We start from the raw sequence: 22364 nt of genomic DNA, 5'->3' as shown, positions 1-22364 counted from the left end.
AGGGCTAGCTGTGCGCCCAAGAGTCGCGAGCTGGAGCCAGACCTGAGAGGGTCTCCGAGGCGCCTGGCTCCTCTGCAGGTGCAGCACACCTGGGCCGCTGAGCGCTGCGCCCGGCCATTGTGAGGTGTCCCTAGAACACCTGCGGGAGCCGCCACTCCGGGGCCCCTCCCCGGGCAGGCAGTGGGCGGGGCTTGGGGCCGCGCCCACCAGCAGCCCGAGGTGGGCGGGGCCGCCACCCGGGGCGGGGCGGGGCGGGGCGGGGCGGAGGCGGTTGAGCCCCAGCCTGGCAACCGCCAGCGTGGGGGAGGGGCGCGGCCTGGGACTGCAGGGGCCAGGCCCGGAGCACTCAGCCCCGAGGGTGTGCGTGGCCACCCTTCCCCGGGGAAGCCGAGGAAGGCGAGCTCAGGACCCCCCAAGGCCCAGAGGCGCTGACTGGCCTGCTTCCCCGAGGGCCTGCCCTGCAGCCCTGCTGCCCTGCAGCCAAGCCACCCTGCTCCCCTACAGCCCTGCAGCCCTGCTGCCCGGCATCCAAACCAACCAGCTGCCCTGCGGCCCTGCAGCCCTGACGTCCTGAGAGGCCTGCAGCCCTGACGCCCTGGGATGCTTGCCGCATTGCCGCCCTTTGCCCTGAAGCCAGGCGGCCCTGTGAGGCCTGCAGCCCTGATGCCCTGCGATGCCTGCAGCCCTGACGCCCTGGGAGGCTTGAAGGTTTGCAGCCCTTTGCCCTGAAGCAGGGTTGCCCTAGAGGCCTGCAGCCCTGATGCCCTGGGAAGCTTGCAGCCCTGCAGCCCTGCCGCTCTTCAGCCCTTCTGCCCTGCTGCCCTGCATCCCTGATGCCCTGTTGCCATGCAGCCCTGCGAGGCCTACAGCCCGGTCACCAGTGTCACCTACGCGGCCTTTAAGGTTTCTGAGCAGACACTGGACCCTGACCTGACTGGCGCTGCCTCCTCCGGCCCCCTCTCACTTGCAGGTAAGTTCTTTTCTTTATGGGAATTTGGCAAAACCACACCTAGAATGGACAGCGCTCGTTGGGTCATAGAGACGGTAGTGGCATAGCCTGGGTTCGAACCCAGCCTGACTCTCCCAGAGCTTTTCCTCAGGAGTGTGTGTTACCATTTTCTTAAAATTGATTTTTATTTTTCGTAGTTCTTAGGGTACTTAGCACGGAGCTATACTTAATACGAGCTCAAGCACTGCCCAATATTAGGTCTTCTTTTGTTCAATTGATAAATGGATCAGAGACCACACTGAGCTCTGGTCTTACAAGACAGAGGTCATAGACCAGCAGTCGTCAGCATAGCATCATGCCACATTTGTAATTCAGCCTTGCAGCTCCAATTTGGTCTTTGGTCTTCCTTGCAGGATCCAAATGTGTAAGATTCTATGTAAAAATTTCATGTAAATCTCTAAAGATTATATTGTAGATAAATTGTAATCTACCTGAAAGGGATGCACCAGTGGATTATTGCATATGGATTAGAGGCTGGTTTCTCTGGCCTCTAGGACTATGTCTAGTAAGGCATCTCATTCATGTCTAGAGAGCAAATACATCATTTATTGGAAGTTAATGGTGGAGCAATGTAATGAATGGATTAAAGTAAGATCCTTATCCGTCATTATGAGTAGGCCAGCCAGGTTCGCCCTTCACCTCACATTGTTGGCACCCACATGCAATTCGAGAAATTCTTATGCCCAAGAGAGGACACATACTCTTGGGCCTCTGGCAAGGGAAACATGTTTTATTGCCTAGGAGGTGGAAGCTTCAGCATGACGAGGAAGAGTTTGAAAATCCTCAAACACGTGGCTTTACCTAGTTTGAATCTTGTTTCTTTGGCTTACATCATTGAAGTGTTTTCTCTCTCACGGGGCTGATGTTGCATTTTAGGAATATGACATGCAGAAGTTTCAGAACCAAGAATCCTACCGACCAGTAAAAAACATATATGTACATTTTTAAATGTCATATATTTATCTTTTATACTTAGAATAGCATTGGACATAATTCATATGTACAAAGTTAGTTTTAGCGTTCTGTTGAAGAGATTCCTTTTAGGCATGTTAGAGCAAATTCGGACTTCCATCCCCAACACATTTTGAGGTTGGTTTCAACCAGACTCACGTTCTGTTGGAAAAAAGGAGAAACGTTAGAAGCCCTTTCTAACCTCTCTAGGAGAGAAATGATTTACAGCTATGACATTTAGCCATAATTCTTTGATATCATTTGGGAAGAGTTCAATAAGGAACAGTTTCTTGATTTTGTTTGAACAAAAATAGCAAGCTTGTACAAATTTTGGGCAAAGATTTCTTATAGGAACTCTGAAAAAGGTGGTCATGTCAGACGAATGTGAAAACAATAAATTACAGTCATATTAGTTCCATCTCCCTTTTTTTTTTTTTTCTCAAGGAGGGAAATTTAAACATATAAGAGTTAGTATTTCAGGACAATAAAGGAAATTTGGACAAGGATATCCCAGAAAAATCTACCTCCTCATTTTTCTTGCCAAATGAGACGGGAGGGACAGGGTGCTTTTTTGAAATAAAGACCATGCTTTTATTTGTCCTTGAAAGTCAAAATAATAGTAGGTGACAAGTGGTTACTCTGAGATAATTTGGCTTGGCGGGAGCAAACATGTTGAGACAGAATTCGTCAAGGCAAAATATTGTTTTAAAAATGATTAATTTCATCATTAATTAAAATATTTTAATAATAACAGCAATTTATCGTTGCCAGGAAGATTACCTCTCATCTGACAGTTTATACAGCGCAATCTCTGATTACAGCAAATGAAGCCATAGGCGGGCAGCCTTGATGGGATCTGTGGTAGTGGCCGTGAGCCATAGCTAACCAGCTGTGTTTGACCACTCATCCCCTGTTCCCTTGTCTTCCTCACCAACAACCCATTGTAATTCATACAGAGTTAATATGGAGGGCAGACTGAATGATCCATGGAGCTCGTTAAATGAACTTTTATTCCCTAAAATACCTTTTGTCCCCTTGTTTACAGCCCACCTCTTCTCTCTTCTCTTTATTATAACCAAGGCTCAGCAGAAGCAAACTGGCTTTGTGCAGCTCCTTCTTAGGTGGTCTTTTCTTAATCATTTTATCACTCCTACATTTCACTTTTTCACTTTTTCACTTTCATTTCACTATAAATGTATCAAAACCTTTCTGTAGTGGATGACTTCCCCAGTCTCTTGGCATTGATTGCTTTCATTTTGGAATTTCTATGCTTTGTTAAATATGGTGTCAAAAGGAATAGAAAGTAAATATGTTTTTCTGGTCTGCCATCTTGAACTGAAAATACCTGTTGAATTTAGCACTCAGTATTCCCATGGGGGTGGAGGGAACAACCTCAGAATTCACAGATGTAACATTCAAGACTTCAACTTTTCTTGAGAAATCACTAAGGATTTAGCATTTGGTAATTTCTCCCCCCGCCCCTTTTTTTAAAGGTTTTATTTATTCATTATGAGAGACATAGAAAGAGAGGCAGAGACACAGGCAGAGGGAGGAGAAGCAGGCTCCATGCAAGGAGCCCAATGTGGGACTTGATCCTGGGAATCTGGGATCACGCCCTGAGCCAAAGCCAAACGCTCAACTGCTGAGCCACCCAGTCGTCCCAGGATGTAGTAATTTCTAATGGGAAAATAATACCTATTTTCACGATAACACGAGATGATGAACATGAAAATCCTTTGTAAAGTTTAAAGCTCTATAAAACTGTTTTTTATTATTTTTTGCTATTTCATTGTGCCTGAACCTTGTTTCTGACATTGCTTATGTGAGAAAATGCCTCTGGTTTTACCGTTTCAAAAAATAGACCGTAGTTTTCAGTAGCTCAATGAAAATGACATTGTTCTTCAAGGTTAGGGGTAAAGACACAAATGTTCCTTGACACGTATCACTTTATAATATTTTCAGCAACTAAGTTACTCACGTATTCCTCCTTCCAGGTTTGTTGAGGACCTACCACCAGCCAGAGGCTTTATATTAGGTGTTGGAAATATTTTCCAGGTTTTAAGTATTTTAGGCTCTTTGGGCCATGTGCAGTTTCTGTAGCTTCTTCTCCTTCTCCAACAACTTCTCAAAATTGAAGAACCATTATTATCTCGTAGATCCTACAAGAACAGGCTGAGAACCCAGTTTGACCAGGGGACCGTTATTTGCTAACCCCTGCCCTACACCTTCACTGAGTAGAAGGCACATCTTTTTTTATTATTATTATTTATTTATTCATGAGAGACACAGAGAGAGAGGCAGAGACATAGGCAGAGGGAGCAGCAGGCTCCCAGCAGGTAGCCTGATGTGAGACTTGATCCCAGGACCCCGGGATCACAACCTGAGCCAAAGGCAGATGCTCAACATCTGAGCCACTGAGGTGTCCCAGAAGGTCATCTTTAGAAATTCACTTCTTTAAACCAGTCATCGGTTTTCCTGATCTTGTCTTTACTCCCCTTCAGTCTCTGATAACATGGCATCCCGAGAGCTTCTGTTAAAACATAGTTCAAGCCGTATCACTTAAATGTCTTTAGTTGCTCACTCAAGGCAAAAACCAAAGTCCTCAAAATGCCCCTACAGCCCTAGCAATCTAGGCCTCCCAACTTCCTTTCTGAGTTCATTTCCTTCTTCTCTACACTTTGCTCACTGTGGCCTCCGCACACTGAGATTCTTTCTGTTCCTTGACTATTCCAGGTACGTTCTTGCCTCTCTGCGGGTAACATTCAGTCCGCAGATATGTACATTGCTGACCTGCCCATCCTGGTGGGACAATTATAGTGTTTATCAAGTTTTTACATTAGTAGACTCAGTTTTTGTGATACAATATTATAGAAAGGATTAAATTATACTCCATTTTTTCATTGCATATGATTTCGTTTGGAAAATCTTTGAAATCTCTAAAACCTGGAGGCCAGGAATCAACATAGTAAATTATAAGAGTATCCGTAGCTCCTTGAACTTTTGGTAGTAACTCCTGAGAGCAAAGGAAAATAGTCACAGGAATTGTCAGTTGTTATTTGGAGCTTTAATTTCAGAAGTCCTAGATTCATACATTGGGAAGGGACCTCAGAAATGTGCATGGAGGGCCTGAGAAGACCTTTTGTTCCTGAACAGTGAGGATGACTCTTTAATGATTTATAGTTTTTCTGGAAGTTGCCTGAGGTAACTCTATTTCATTTGGCAAAACAGTGGCTGGTCTTTCCTCTAAATTAGAGGTCAAGATGTAATAATTCTTGCAAAATTTCTCCAATTATTTCAATTTATTCCAAAAACTCTTTGATCTTACCAACCTCTTTTACTTGAAATACCTCAAAATATTTGTAGTTCAGACTTGGTGTTGTAGCTCTCTGAAAGCTTGACCCAAGTACTATATCTTGCTGGGCTTTCAAAAGCTTCAGGGAACTCCAAAGTATTAAACCACTGAATGTCATGTGGTCCTGGGTATTTAGAGCTGCTCTATTACTTATCAGCCATGTGACTTTGAGCAAGTGGTGAAACTTCTCTAAAGCCTTAGCTTCCTCATCTGTAAAGTCAGGAAGTTAGCACCAATGTGTATAATACTATTATGAAAATTAGGTGAAGTAGGTGTGCAGTGACTGTGGTAAGCATTTAGTAATAGAAACAGCAACTTGTTCTCTGTTCCTTAGGATGGTCTTACAAGTATAATCAATCAAACTGACACCTTTGTGAGATGATAAGGTCCTTGGATAGCGAAAAACCAATTTCCAGCTGATTAATTCTTTTTTCCATAATTCTGCTTTGGGATTAAGAGAGAAGAGATTTGGAAAGAATCTCCAGGAATCTCCACAGTCCTCTAGAACGTGTCTGCCTTTGGTCGGGTGTGCCGTGTATTGGGAGGATGTGGATTAAGAATCCTGCAATCCTGGTGTAACTCTGATATTGGTGAGTTATCTCCAGCTAGCATTAATTATTCTATTTTAAATGTATAGCTTTGCTTTGCTTTGCTTTCCTTTCTTTTTCTTTTTCTTTTTCTTCTCTTTCTCCTCTCTTTTTGATAGTCTACCTTTTTCTTTTGTTTTGGAGTTTTTTCTTTGTTTGTTTGTTTTTCTCTAGAGCTTAGTAAATAAAGTATGGCTTTACATATCTGAATGGATTCATTCAAATTCTTACCCTGCCCTTGGCCAGCAGTTATTCAACCTTTCTGTAGATCAGTATACTCATTTGAAATATAGAATGTTAAAACATCTAATAAAACACGTGAAGTACTAGCATATTATAATAACAATAGTTATTGCCTTTATCCACAAATATTGCAATGCTCAAAATATGAATGTTCCAAAATCATTCAGTGACCTCAAGGCAATCTTGTGATATTTTCTCTGTGCTCCTCAGTATTCTTCTTTAAATTCTTTTCTTCTTTATCTCCTTTATGTCTCTCTATATATATCTCTCTCTCCCTATCTTTCATCATACCTTCTTCTTTCTCCATATTTCCCCAATCATCTGCTTTGAAGATCTCCTCTATGAAGACTTTCCTGATTCTATAGGCAAGATTTAATCTGAGTGCCCTCTCTTTATTCTCCCCTACTATTCAGTGGATACCTTTATCTTGAGACTTATTTTAATGAAAATTTCTATTTATACATGTCTTTGAAACACAAACTGCAAACTATTTGATAGTAACTATCATGGCCATTGTGGGCACATCTTAAATGTGTGTCATATTAATTTTTGCGTGTCATCTGCCCTCTCCTCACATCTTTCCTCTTCCTTTCCTCCCTTACCTTGTCTTGTTGTTTTTCTACTTTCCTTTTGGGTTTTCTATCCCTGCATACTCTTTCCCATTGCATCTGTCATTCTTGTTTTATTTTCTTTCTGACTCCACTATGATGGCCAAACAAAATCATCTTCAGTACTCCTGTGGTCTCCACTTTCCTTGCCCTCTGCACTGCTATCCACAAGTTCTTAGAAAATATTCTTGGATGTCTTCTTCACTTCCTATCATATGCATTTACTTCATGACCATTTCAGAACATTTGAAAGGTAGTTGGGAATTTATTTTTAAAAGATAACTTTAATTAGTTTTCTTTTACTGCAGACATAAGACTTTTTTTCCTGTTTGACTATGCTTAAATCTAGGAGTACTCTAACTCACTGATCCTCCTTACCCTCATATCCAGGCAAAAGAACCTGCAAAATCTTAGTCCTTTTTAATACTTGAATTTGTCAAAACATAAGAGAAATAATTCTGCCCAAGCTTACCAGAGAATAGAGATGCCACAGGTAGAGATTTAGTCCAACTTTATACTGGACTCCAAATTGAATTGGGTGCTAAGTAACCATTAACTCACTTGAATATGCCAGGAGAGGGAGACCTTGGAACAAATTGACAGGTTAATCCTAGAGAAGCAGCTTCATCATTTCCCCATGTAGCTGATAAACCTCATTCAATTAACTTAAATAACATGAATGACGGATTTCCCTCTGTATATAAATTGAGAGTTTTCTAAAGGGGTTTTTCCCCTTGAAATAACTCCTGACTACTATCTCTCTTAGTCACTGCAACAGGAAAGGATGAATAAGCAACATATTTTCTCAGTAGCAGTGGAGCTATTTTCCTGGTATTCTACAAAATCTCAGAATTCTTAATCTAAAAGATAGATCTGCCAGTATCTGATTTTCTTATCTTTTGTCAATGTAAACTATCCAATCTGTGAAGGTCTCAGTTTCCTCACCTGGGATATGATGTGGATAAACTGGCTAATATTCAAGACCGTTCCAATTTTAATATTCCCTGGATATGAGAGCTAAGCCAAACACAATGACTTGTTTAATAATTAAACTGGTCCTGTCAGAGATCAAACATTCATATCCATATATATTGCGGTGCATTGACTTTTTACAGTACCCAAAGTAACACAATACCTTCACACAGAATTAAGGCCACTGTGGTATGGTTTTAGGATTTTCTGTTTTCTTAGACAGGGAATGTAGATCCATGGGTTTCTTTCTCTGCCTTTTGAGTAATACAGGCCTTTCCTTATCTCTTGAATCTTAAAAGATGGGTAGGATTTTGCCAAGTGGAGGTTAGGTGGGGCATTCCATGTGTAAGGGGCAATGTGAGCAAAGGCAGAGGGAAGAATGGATTTGGAGATTTTACATGAGAGAAGCATTTCACCATCTCTCTCCTGCAGAACATTGGTTTTAAATGATATTAACACATTTCTGAGGCAAAAACATTTGGGAAAAGCTGTATACCAAATATCCCTTTATAAGATTCAACTTACACGTTGTTGCAGTATAGACTCAGAAGTTTTGAATGAAAGAATTGATTTAACTTTGTTTAATTCAGTTTTACTCAAATTTGCTTTACAACTGAACCTGTTTCTCAGAGCAAAGCCCCAATCAACTAAGAGAACTGTGTTTTGTGGAAGGCCAATTTGAGAAATGCTGAGACAGAACATAGGGTATTTCTGTGCTGGGATGGCCATGTAATTTCTCCTCTCATAATGCTTCACCATTTAATCCCCTAACATTTATCACTTTGCAAGAATAAAAGCCTTGGGCTTTTATTTGACTCATTGTGCCCCTAAAGAAGCTCAGGAATTCTGGTGGCTTCATCTCTCATGTGGTTACTGAGAGCTCTGAAGTATGTTTCATGGTTCTGGGCACTGACTACTCATTTCCTTTTGATTCCTTTCCTCTTGATTCCTTTCCTCTGACTTCAAACTTCTCATGAATGTGAGCTAATTGTTTTCTTAACCTGTAATGTCAAAACCAGCTACCTCTCAGGTGCACAGTCTTATGGTTATAAGATGCAGTATTAAGTAAGGTGACATGTGTACAAACATAGCTCAGGGACTGACACATAGCACATGCTCGATAAAACTCTATTTCCTTTCTTTGTTCAAAAGTGTCCAAACACTGCCAAACTTCTTAGAGTCATCTAATTTATCTAGCTCATCCAACCATCCAAAGTTTATCTTTTTTCTTACCCATATTTCCCCTTATTTCCAATAGTGACATTCTATTCCATGGCGAGCACATTCTAAATTATTACTAGATTCATATCTTGGCTATTCCTTGACTCTAGTTTTCCTCATTCAACTGACAGCCTCATTATCCTAATGGATTTTTTAAAGGTATAAATAGAAACAATAAGCACTGACTGCACTGATCATAAGTGAATTTTTACATCTTTATACACCCAAGTATTTGACACCAGATCAGGTATTTCTAGCACCCTAAAAATGCCCTGTCACCTCTTCCCACTCTATATTCCTCAGAAGCCACCCCTATACTGACCTCTATCACCACACACCATCTAATGGAAATACACAGCATGCATTCTCTTGTGTCTGCTATCACGGCACATATCAAGTATATCAGTGGTTTGTTTCTTTTATAGTGTATCCCTAATTACTTAAAACCGAACATACAGTATCAAGGCACCACTGATTTCCAAGTATTATTACACTGATCTACACCTTCGGAGACATTTCACAGTCTCTGTCTTTCTACTTACTTCCTCCTCTGTCTAATCCTCTTTCACATAACCAACTTCTCCCAGTCTTGCTGCCACTATTCCCCAATCCACACCACTGCCCTGATTAGCCAGGTTCACTCCTTGGTTTCATAACCATCTGTTCTCGTTCCTGACACTACTTTTCCCTGCCTTCAAGGCTCTTTGTTCTCCTTCCTACATATCTGTTTAAGACTCATCTCAGACCCTACTTCTTCTCTATGTCAGTGCTTTTTTGGAATTCTTCTCTAATAACCTCCCATAGCAAATGTAATCTGTGCCCCTGATCTGGTAATTAATTACCCACTATTCCTATCGATTAGTGTTTGCTTTCCATACATGTTACTATTGTTCACAAAAGCGGATTTTAATGACCTGAACCAAAAACAATGTCATTTTCTTTTTCAGTGCAAGGATCTGTGATACTAAATTAAATTAAGCTGCTTTTCCCTCACTTGTCATTTGCCCTCAGCGCTTGTCAAACATAAAGCACAAATAAAACTTATTGGTAAGTAGATTTTCCAGTCCTTGGTTCTGGTTTCTAGGTTGAAGCTGTACTTCTGCAGTGCTGATGGCTACTCTTGTTATTGTCACACAACTCGGGAATTAGCTAAATCATTACAAATTGAGAAACAGAGAAGATATTATAGGAAAACCAGGTGGATATCCCAAGCTTAGACCCAGAGGAGAGGTGTTCTGTGAGTCAATGGGACTCATACTTAAAGATTTGCTCTTCCAATTTTCCATTGTTACTAAGATAGGAATATGCAAATATATTATTAATATTTAACAGTATTGGAAAGAGAGGCAGGGAGGGAGAATGTGCTTTGAAGGTTTTGTGGAACTTATGAACAATTATGATTGGATGGAGAAAAAGAGGAAACAAGAGCAACAGCCCACAAATGAGCTCAGAGAAAGAGAGAAGAGCTCATCTGGTGGAAGAGCAAGTAGAGAGGGTTGCCCTACAGAATTTCAGAAAACCTCCACAACCTGAGCAGTGTTGGCAGAAGGCAAATTAAAGGGTCTTGGGAAATGCTGCAAAATCCTCCCACAGAGAAAGTTGTTACAGTATTCATCGTCTAGCTCCTCCTGACATGCAGACATTTATTAGGGTGAAGTCAAGTTTTTGTTGTGTGGATTTCTTATTTGGGCAATTGGGTCAACTCAAAAAAGGCCAACTTAGACTACCAGAGTAAACAAGAAGAAAAATAAAAAGAACAACTCACTCATCAGTTATTTTTCCCCAATATATGTAGCCTCCCTGATAACACATTAGCTACTTCCTACTGATAACACAGAAACTAGATAAAACAGTCAAGTAAACAAGTCCCTATAGAAATTGAATTAATACAGAAAGTTTTAAAAAAGGCCAAAAACACTTTAAACATAAAACTTTAAATTTCATTCCCAGGAAAAATTGAGGTGATAGTTCAATAATGAAATAAGATCAGGTAAGAGCTGAGAGAGTTTAGCTAAGCTGGATCAAGTAAGAGAACATCTGTTTGCAGGCATCAGAATATTAGAGAAAAGCAAAAGACATATGGGCCAAATTCAGGAGAGAAGGGAAACACAGGCACAAGCTTGATATTTGTGACAGCTTTTCTCCTGGGCATTCACGGATTCAAAACTACAGCCTAGGGGCTGAGAAGCCAAGTAGTTGAAAAGACAGCAAGCACTGAAGCCCAATGGCAAGAGCTGAAGCAAAAAGCAATGGCTAAGACACTGACAAGCAGGGATAACAATGAGGTTCAAATCCCAACAAGGAAAAGGGTACTGGGGAACAGGGGGGAATCAGACTTTTAAGTGGTAATCCCAGGGGCCACACCCTAAATAGATCTCCTAAATAGATCAGCCTTCACAAAGATAGAAGCCAGCTTTGAATGAGCTCAAACTAAGAATGGACTAAGGTTATCAGTCTCTGTAAAAGCTCTGCCATAAGCAAAAAATAAAATAAAATAAAATAAAATAAAGTAAAAGTTAATCTACTCAAGGAAAACAGAACAACTGGAATGTAAGTATCTCTATAGTTTTCTAAAATTAAGCCCAGTATTCAATAATATAAAATATTATTGTAAAAAAAAATATTATTGTATATTTATATGGTATATAATATATATATACACACACATATATTCCTTGACATTCCAGGAAAAAAGCAAAATGATCAAAAACTAAGGAAAAATAGAAACCTCACACAGCATGGTGAGATCTTGGACATTCTGGATATATATGATTTTTTTAAAGTTTTTATTTAAATGCCAGTTAGTTAACATACAGTGTCATATTAGTTTCAGGTGTAGAATTTAATGATTCGTGACTTACATACAATATCCGGTGCTCATCACAGCAAGTGCACTCCTCAATCCCCATCCTCTATTCAACTCATCCCCCACCTACCTCCCCTCCAGTAACCCTCAGTTTGTTCACTGTAGTTAAAGAGTCTTTCTTGATTTCCCTTTTTCCCACCCTAAGTTTATTTGTTTTTCTTCTTAAATTCTACATATGAGTGAAAACATGGTATTTCTCTCTCTGACTGACATATCTCACTTGGCATAACACTCTAGCTCCGTCTACATTGTCGCAAATGGCAAGATTTCATTCTTTTGGATGGCTGAGTAATATTCCATTTTATATATATATATACCACATCTTCTTCACCCATTCATCAGTTGGTGGACATTTGGGCTCTTTTCATAATTTGGCTATTGATAATGCTGCTATAAAATATAATCTTCTCTCTGTTGTTCAGCTTGTGCCTTTGACTTTGGATTGTTTATTTGAGATTTTTCTTGCTTCTTTTTTTTTTTTTTCTTGCTTCTTGAGGTAGGCCTGTATTGCTATATACTTTCCTCTTTTTACTGCTTTTGCTATATCCCAAAGATTCAGACTATCATGTTTTCATTTTCATTGTTTCCATGTATTTTTAAATTTCTTCTTTGATTTTCAAGTTGACCCGTTCCTTGTTTAGTAACATGTTGTTTAACCTCTATGTATTTGTGGTACTTCCAGATTTTTTCATATGGTTGACTTTGAGTTTCATAGCATTGTGGTCAGAAAATAAGCATGGTGCAATCTCAGTCTTTTTGTACTTGAGGCCTGATTTGTGACCTAGTATGTGGTCTATTCTGGAGAATGACTCATGTGCACCTGAAAAGAACATGTATTCTGCTGCTTTAGGATGGAATGTTCTGAATATATCTGTTAAGCCCATCTAGTCCAGTCTGTCATTCAAAGTCATTGTTTCCTTGTTGATTTTCTGCTCAGATGATCTGGCCATTGATATAAGTGGGGTATAAAAGTCCCCTACTGTTATTGTACTATTATCAATGAATTCCTTTATGTTGTCATCGTTTTATATATTCGGATACTTCCATGTTGGGGGCATAAATATTTACAATTGTTGGATATTCTTGTTAGATAGTCCCCTTTATTATGAGATAGTGCCTTTCTTCATTTCTTGTTACAGTCTTAGGTTTAAAATCTAGTTTGTCTAAGTATTGCTACTCTGGCTTTCTTTTGATGTCCATTTGCATGATAAATGTTTCTCCATCCTCTCACTTTCAGTCTTCAAGTGTCTTTGGGTCTAACATGAGTCCATTGTAGACAGCATAGAGATGGGTCTTGGTTTTCATCTCTTCTGACACCCTATGTCTTTTGATTGGAGCATTCTGTCCATTTACATTCAGAGTTATCGATAGATACGTATTCAGTGCCATTTTATTACTTGTTTGGTCATTGTTTCTGCGGATTTTCTCTGTTCTTTTTCCGTCTTTATCACTTTTGTTTTTTCCCCTCCACTCAAAGAGTACCCTTTACTATGTCTTGCTAGGCTAGTTCAGTGGTCACAAATTCCTTTAGTTTCTGTTTGTTCTGAATTCTGAATCATAGCCTTGCTGGATACAATATTCTTGGCTGCATATTTTTCCCATTCAACCTGTTGAATATATATATCATGCCACTCCTTTCTGGCTTGCCAAGTTTCTGTTGAGAGATCTACACCTAGCCATATAGGTCTTTCCCATAAGTCAGGGACTTCTTTTGTCTTGCTGCTTTAAGAATTTTACTTTATTGCTATATTTTGCAAATTCAATTATAATACATCTTGGCATTGGCCTCCTTTTGTTGATTTTGATGGGAGTTCTCTGTGTCTCCTGGGTCTGGATGCCTGTTGGTGCCTGTTTCTTTCCCCAGGTTAGAGAAGTTTTCATCTATAATCTCCTCAAATTTTCTGCCCCCTTTTTCCTCTCTTCATCTGAGACTCCTGTGATATGAATGTTATTATGTCTGATGGAGTCACTGAGTTCTTTAAGTCTATTTTCATGGTCCATAATCTTCTCTCTGTTGTTCAGCTTCAGTATTTTCCATTATTTTATCTTCTATATCTCTTATTTGTTCCTCTGCTTCTTCCATCCTTGTGGGCATTACAAATCCAGTCAATTTCAAATATCAGTTATTGCATTTTTCATTTCTGATTGTTTTTTAGCTCTTTTATCTCTATGGTAAGGGCCTCCCTAAAGTCTTCCTTTCTTTTCTCAAGCCCAGTGAGTATCCTTATGGTTGTTGCTTTAAATTCTCCATCAAGCATATTACTTATATCTACTTTTATTAGCTCTCTGTCAGTGACCTTAACTTGTTTCTTTCTCTTGGGATTAATTCCTTTGTCTTGGCATTTTGTCTAAGTCTCTATCTTCTTCTGTGCATTAGAAAAGCCTCTCGTGTTTCCTGTTCCTGAGAGTAATGCCTTTATGAAGAAGTCATACAGTGTCCAGGGATTGGTGCTTCAGGAAGTATCTCTGGTGTGTGCTGCATTCACTCTACTGCTGTTTTGGCTGCTGTAGGCTTCAGGCCAGTCATCTTTAGAGGTTCTCCTTGCCTGTAGTGGACAGTGTTTGGTCTTGGCCAGAGTGTGGCAAGTTTTAACGAGATGTGCTCTGATCTGCTTGTTAAATGAGACTTGATGTTACTTCCACTAGAACTGAAGCCTTATAGAACTTGCTGGTCTGGACTTGTGGTATGTGTGGGGGCTTCTGTTGGTTTTGGGGGGAAGGGTCCCACTGTGCTGGTCCTTAAGCACACTTGCCCAAGAAAAGCAGTATCAGCAAGATGCAGGAGGGCAGGACTTGGTGTAAACAGGTTAGGCACCCAGTGTTAGTGCTGTGCTGTTTACTGAAGCTGGTTTATGCTGAGGGCCAGGTGTTGGGAAGAGGTGGGAGAATGTGCCTAGAGGTTCCTTTGTCCCTGGAAAAGCACCTCTGCAAATGCTATCCCTCACAGACACAGTCCAAGAATAGTGAATGGTGTCTCTCTTGTGAACCTTAGGCATGCCTCAGATCACATCATCTGCCCCAGTGTTGTTTGTCTGCCTTCTCTCCAGGAGTAGGGCACTGCCCTGGGGGCTCTATCCCAGCTAAGCACACTGACCTTTAAAACTACAGTCTTTGGGGGCAGCCTTGGGTGGCTCAGTGGTTTAGCTCCACCTTTGGCTCAAGGTGTGATCCTGGATCTTGGGATCAAGTCCCACATCAGGCTCCCTGCATGGAGCCTGCTTCTCCCTCTGCCTGTGTCTCTGTCTCTCTGTCTCTGTCTCTCTCTGTCTCTCTCTCCCTGTGTCTCTCGTAAGTACATAAAATCTTTAAAAAATAAAATAGAATAAAACTAAAGTCTTTGAGAGCTGCTAGTTGTGAAAACTCATGAAAATCAGCCCCTCTCACTACCTACCTAGCCAATAGTTTCAAGGAAGTGATCTCCATGTGCTTTCCCTGTGTTCTTCTCTGTCTTACCTTTTTCTATGAGTAGAGCTCCATCCTGTCTCTGCAGTACTCACAATCCATTTTTCCCCCAAACCACATCTCCACACTTCCTATCTCCTTCCATGTGGCCTCTCTTCTCCCTCTAGTTGTGCTGGTTGTTCTGTCAGTACTCAGGTTGATTTTGTGGTAATTCAGAATGATTTGATAGTTATCTAGTTGTCCTCTAGGGATGACATGAGCATAGGGTCCTCCTACTATGCCACCATCTTAGCTTCCCTTCTGCAAATCTGGATATATATGATTTAATAAAGGAAATGGCTCATAAGCATATGAAAAGATGCTACACATATGTCATCAGCAAAGTTTAAATTAAAACAGTAATGAGATACCACTACACACCTAATCAAATGGCTAAAATCCAAAAAGTAAAATACCAAAGCTGGTGAAGGTGTAGAATATCAGGAATACACATTTATGGCTACAGGGAATGCAAAATATTACAGCTACTTTGAAAGATGTTTGGCAGTTTTTTTTTTTTTTAATCAAACTAAACATACTCTCACCATATGATCTAGTAATCATACTCCTTGGAATTTACCCAAAGAAGTTGGAAAGTAAAGTCCATATAAAAATCTACATGTGGGTGTTTATAGCAGCTCTTTTCTTAATTGCTAAAGCTTGGAATCAACCAAGATGTTTGTCAATGGGTGAATGGATAAACAAACTATGGTATAGCACACAAAGAAATAGGATTCAACAATACAAAGAAAAATTATTAAGCCATGAAAAGATATCAAAGAAAAAAGTGAAAAAAAGCCATCTGCAAAGGCTGTCTTATATGATTCCAATTACATGAAGTTCAGGGAAAGGTAAAACTAGAGATAGTAAAAAGATTAGTGGTTACCAGAAGTCGGGGGGGGGAATTAATAAATGCAGAATCGGGGGGGTGGGGACTTTAGGACAGTAAAACTACCGTGTAGGATATTATGGTAGATACATGTCATTACATATTTGTGAAAACCTGTATAATGTACAAAACAATGAATGAACTCTAAACTATGGACTTCAGTTAATAATAATGTATTGATATTGGCTCATTAACTGTAACAAATGTATTGCCCTAATGTTATATGTTAATAACGGGGGAAACTAGATAGAGTGGTGAGGGGATATATGAGGACTCTGTACTTTCTGCTTAATCTTTCCATAAACAAAAAAAAAAAACAGTTAAAAAATAGACTATAATTTAACATTTTTGCTAGACTTGCATGCAAAACTTGCACACAAATATAGCCATAGAAGCAGTATTTCTAATCATCAAAAAGTGGAAATAACCCAAATGTCCATTACCTGATGAATGGAATAGTAAAACATGATATATCCATACTGATGGAATATTATTCAGCCATAAAAAGAAATGAAGTAGTGATATATGCTACAGCATAAATGAACCTTGAAAATATGCTATAAAAGAAGCTAGTCACAAAAGCCTACATATTAAATGTATAAACGTTGTATAAAATGTATGGAATAAGAAAATCTGCAGATATAGAGAGTGTATCAGTGATTGTCTAGAATTGGGAGAAATGGGGAGTGAGTGACTGTTAATAGGTTTCATTCTCTTTTAGAGGAGGAGGTGATTTAAAATGTTGTCAGATTGACTGTGGCAATAGATGCATAGCACATTAAATTGTACATTTTGAATGGTACGGAAAGTAAATTATATCTCAATGAAACTATTATTTAAAAACTATGATTAATGTATTCAAGAAAACCCATGGGCAACATATACAATTTAAGCAAAATTATCTATGTAAAGCAACCAAAGGAAAATTCTAGAATTAAAAAAGCAATAGTTGAAATGAAGCACTCAGTTGATTGGTTTAATATTACATTAGTCAAACATAAGAAAGGACTATTAAAGTCAAGAAAAAAAATAACCAGACTAAAATTTGGAGGATAAAATAGAGAAAATAAGTACTTAAGACATATAGAGTATATAAAAAATACTGTGATTTACCAGGCCCAAATTAGGGGGGTAGGGCAGGGACATGCAACCTACCTGAATCATAGGGACTTCTCCTAAGGAAGAAACTAGGTTCTAATGCCAGAAGTAGAGGAATAAATTACAAAGAAAGCAAAATGACACAAAACAATGGTTAAACTATAATCTAGATACTCTAGTAAATATGATAGACCCCATGGGGTTGCAATCTAGCACAAACAGTAAGAAAATGTGACACCCTATACCCAAATGGCATAGGGTGCTCGATATTATTACAGAAAAATGTCCTGGGGAGGAAGTTTATTTAATTTTTTAATTGTTTAAAGTCCATATATAAGCACTACCATGTAGTATTTGTCTTTCTTTAACTGGCATCTTTCACTTAGCATAATGCCCTCCAGTTTGATACATGTTGTTGCAAATGATAGGATTTCCTTTTTTTCTCAGGTTGAAAAATATTACATTGTATATTGTATTTCTTTATCCTTTCATCTGTGGATGGACACCTTGGTTGTTTCCATACCTCAGCTGTTGTGAATAATGATGCAATGAACATGGGAGTATAGATAGCTCTTCAAGTAATAATTATGTTTCCTTTGAATATGCAGTAGACCTTGAACAGTGCAGGGGTTAGGGGACCCCAATGCTCTGTGCAGTCAAAAATCCATGTATAACTTCAACTCCCCCCAAATTTAACTGTTAATAACCTTACTGATAACCTAAACAGTCAATTAATATATAGCTTGTAGGTTATATGGATTATATACTGTATTCTTAAAACAAAGTAAGCTAGAGAAAAGAAAATTCCATTAGGAAAATCATAAGAAAGAGAAACTACACTTATAGTATGGTACTGTAAAATATTCACATATAAGTGGACCTGAACAGTTCAAACCTGTGGTTTTTCAGGGGTCAGCTAGCTGTATACCCAGAAGCAGGAGGAAGACTGTAGGACACAAACTGACCATTAAAATATATTGTAGGAATAGAAAACTTTGAATACCTAGAAAGGGAGATTATGGGGATTTTGAAAGGACCATTGTTCAAGGTTATATATAGTTTAAATTATGACATTTCAGTAAGCCTGTGTATGAAGACTTGCTTATTTTTCTGGATTTGAATAGACTGCAAAGGAGCCTTGCTAAGTTTTTGATCAACAGCAACAACAACAAAAAGAGTAGAAATATTTTTTCTTTCATTATGAAACTGGAGGAAAGGCAAGGTTTATAAGCAGTATGAAGGCCCACTAGAATTTTCCCTCATGATAGTGCTAATTCAGGAGAAGAGTCTAAGGCCATAGAACAATTTTGAAAGCAAAATAAGGCTGCTGAGTCTTCACCCAGTGTACGAGATTAAGTTTTAATGGCATATGATGAAGTGGCTATGACACAGCTGGAAGACCTGGTTGAGTTGTTGAAAATGGCTCTCAAAGGAATTGGACAGTGGACATAGAAAAAGAACAAGGTAAATCCAAAAGAGTAAAAGGACAAAATTAATAAACAGAAAAGCCAAAATGGAGAAGAAAAGCTATAACCTTGACAAATAAAACCAAACACTTGTTTCTTTAAAAGACCATTAAAATAAGCAATATTTGGCAAATATGATAGAGATGTGATTAGCCATAAAGCAGAGATTTTCTTTTTTTAATTACAAAAGAGTACCATGCTAACTTTATACCAACACATTTGAAAATCTAGATAGGAGCACCTGGGTGGCTCAGTGGTTGAGCATCTGCCTTCGGCTCAGGTCATGATCCCAGGGTCCTGGGATCAAGTCCTGCATCAGGCCCCCCACAGGGAACCTGCTTTTCCCTCTGCCTATGTATCTACCTCTCTTTCTGTGTCTCTCATGAATAAATAAATAAAATATTTTTTAAAAAAAAGAAAATCTAGACAAAGTGGATGACTATTGAATAAATTATATGAAGCCAATATTGACTTATATTTTGAGTAGAAAATACAAACAGCTTTATGAAATTAGAAAGCATAATCAAAGATGTACACCTTAGAAAGACATTGGTTGCTTTCCAATTCATAAAAAAAAAGAAATAAAAGAAAGCTAACAATCCTAATACAAAAATCAGACATGGAAAATATACCAAATAAGTAAAAGTTTACTAGAGTTTACTAGAGTACCTTTCTTTTCAGCTTTTAGGTTCTAATTAATGTCAGCAAATGAATTCCAGTGACATATTGAAAAAAAGTCATTGTAATCAAGTATGATTTATGATTTCAAGTATAATCAAACCATAAAGCAGATTTGTAAAACTAAAATAATAGTTGGAAGGGAGAGAGAAATGTCCATATCCAAAATCAAAATACACTCCAAAGTTTTAAAAATCTAATAAGCTGTAACAGTACGTCAATATATATATCATTGAGCCAGAAGAGGAACCCAGGCATCTATGAGAAATAAAATATAGAAGAAATAAAATACAGGCTGTTCTTACTTGTGGAACTGCTAAGATGATCATGCAAGCTGATCTGTTTAAAGTGATCTTAATGATCAATAAGAAAAATATGACTGTTCCATGACCTTAAAAGTTTTCTGACAAATCTGAAAATCTCTTCCTGTCGGTTATAAAGGTATAGACAAATTTAAAAGATGGTAAACCTTATATTCAGTGAACATACTGTAATTAGAACATTAGAAATACTTAGAATTAACAGTTTATTTCACTGGAAAAATCTCATGATGCTTCCAGTTTTCAGTCCAGCATGTGAAGAGCTTAGAAGTCACAACTCTGTCCTAACAAGTAAAAAGCTGAACAAACTGAAAAATCAACAATTCCTCTTAGATTCATTAGAAGAGTGGGATCACAGGGCAAATCATTGTCCACAAAATTGGAGAGGCAAACAGGCAGATACAGAGAATGACAACATACTGGAGCGGAAACCCAAGAGCAGAAATCTGCATGGAAACCAGGACAGAGGTATAAAACTTGAATTATATTTGGCAAATTGCTAGAGGCTTATTGTAAAAAAAAAAAAAAAAAAAAGTCTGTGAGTTAAAAATTCCAGGGTAGCCCCCGTACTTTCGAGTTTCCCTTCTTGGACCTCTACCAGATTGTCATTTTGAAGATCAGAGAAAAATCTCCTTAGGGTTCCTGCAGGGAGAAGAGAAAAGGCACAAGTTGGAAATACACGAAAGCATGTAGTCACACTTATGGCCTGTTCTTAAGAAGCTGTTTTTGCCTGATGCGTAACCTCTTGGGGTATTGTCAGATACTAACTGACCTGGAGGAAGGAAAATGCCCAACTCCAGCCCTGTCCAGCCATTCTGTCCCTATCAACAGGTGGGAGCAAAACCTGAGAGGCATTTGTGAAGTGTATAGCTCAGGGGCACAAGCTCACTGCAAGACTGAAATCTAGTGGTAGGACTCTAGAATGCTTCCACTCCCACACCACAACATCACGTCACTAAGGGCTTACTTTCTGCAGTTAATTTCATCCAGTACTTCAAATCTGGATTTAAATAAAGATTTTATTTATTTATTCATGAGAGACATTGAGAGAGAGGCAGAGAAATAAGCAGAGGGAGAAAGAAGGAGGCTCCCTCCGGGGAGCCTGATGTGGTTCTCTACCGCAGGACCCTGGGATCATAGAGTCCTGGGATCGAGTCCCACATTAGGCTGCCTGCATGGAGGCTGCTTCTCCCTCTGCCTGTGTCTATGCCTCTCTCTCTCTGTGTGTGTGTGTCTCATGAATAAAAAAATAAAATCTTAGAAAAAAATAAATAAAATAAAAGAAGGAGATTATCAGAGAGGGTGAAAAAAACAAGATCTAACCATAAGAAATCTTCTTTGAATATAAAAATACATATAGATTAAAAGTAAATGGGTGGAGAAAAATATACCATGCTCATATGAATCAGTGTAAGGAGCTATATTAATTTCAGACAGAGAAGACTTCAAGACAAAGAAAAGTATCAGGTACAAAGAGAGGTATTATGTAATAATAAAGGGGTCTATTCTTTAAGAAGACATAATTTTTAATGTGTATATACCTAACAACAAAACATCCAACTTTGTGAGACAAAAACTGATAAAAATGTAAGGAGAAAGAGATGAATCCATGATTATAGCTGGAGACTTCTACATCCCTTCATCATAATGGATAGATCCAACAGGCAGAAAATCAAAATATAGCTGAATTCCACAGCACCATCAACCAAATGTATTTAACAAACATCTATAGACCACTTCATTTAACAGTAGAATATATGTCTCAAGCTCATGTGGAATATACACCAAGACAGACCATGTTCTGGGCCCTAAAACACATGACAAATTTAAAACAACAGAAATCATAATGTTTGTTCTCAGACCACAGTGAAACTAAATGAGGAATCAAGAACAAATAAATAGCTAGAAAATCCCCCAAATACTTGGGAGTTTAAACAACACACTTCTAAATAATGCATTGGTCAAAAAAATCTCAAGAGAACTTTTAAAATATTTTGAACAAAATGAAAATGAGAACAGATCAAAACTTGTGGGATGCAGCAAAAACAGTGTATAGGGGGAAATTTATAGCATTGGATGTGTAATTAGAAAAGAAGAAATATCTAAAATCAATCACCTAAGCTTCTACCTTAAGAAACTAGGAAAAGAAGATCAAATATAATCCAAAGTAAACAGAAAAAAGGAAACAATAAAAATCAGAGAAATTAAAAACAGAAAATTGGGACACCTGGGTGGCTTAGCAATTGAGCGTCTGCCTTTGGCTCAGGGCATGATCCCAGGGTCCAGGATCCAGTCCCACATCAGGCTCCCTATGGGGAGCCTGCTTCTCCTTCTCCCTATGTCTCTGTCTCTTTCTCTCTGTGTCTCTCATGAATAAATAAATAAATCTTTTTTAAAAAATAAATAAATCTTAAAAAAAATAAAAATAAAAACAGAAAATCAACAAAGTCAACAAAACCAAAATTTGATTCTTTGAAAACATAAAATTTAAAAGGTTCTAGTCAGATTAATGAGAGAGAGAGAGAGAGAGAGAGGACAAACTATTGATATCAGAAATGCAGGACAGGATATCATCAATGCATATCCCACAGACATTAGAAGGATAGCAAAGGAATACTAAGAGCAACTGTATGCCTACCCAGTTGAGAAGAATCTGGATGAAA

At 38.6% G+C, this 22364-nt stretch overlaps 1 long non-coding RNA gene across 6 annotated transcripts in view; it reads left to right on the top strand.

The window, feature by feature from the left end:
- Positions 1-282: 282 nt before the first annotated feature.
- The window catches only part of LOC144318716 (uncharacterized), a 188519-nt gene continuing 166437 nt past the window's right edge, over positions 283-22364 (top strand). For 4 of the 6 annotated variants that reach the window (XR_013384774.1, XR_013384778.1, XR_013384773.1 and 1 more), the window contains exons 1-3: positions 283-970; positions 5770-5902; positions 9891-9990. This is a non-coding gene — a long non-coding RNA (uncharacterized LOC144318716). The remainder of the gene's footprint in view (positions 971-5769; positions 5903-9890; positions 9991-22364) is intronic. The other 2 variants (XR_013384779.1, XR_013384771.1) reach the window with 2 other exon arrangements.

This window comes from Canis aureus, chromosome 1 (genome assembly GCF_053574225.1).
Source record: "Canis aureus isolate CA01 chromosome 1, VMU_Caureus_v.1.0, whole genome shotgun sequence".
Lineage (NCBI taxonomy): Eukaryota > Metazoa > Chordata > Mammalia > Carnivora > Canidae > Canis > Canis aureus.
This window is presented reverse-complemented; position numbering and strand designations above follow the sequence as displayed.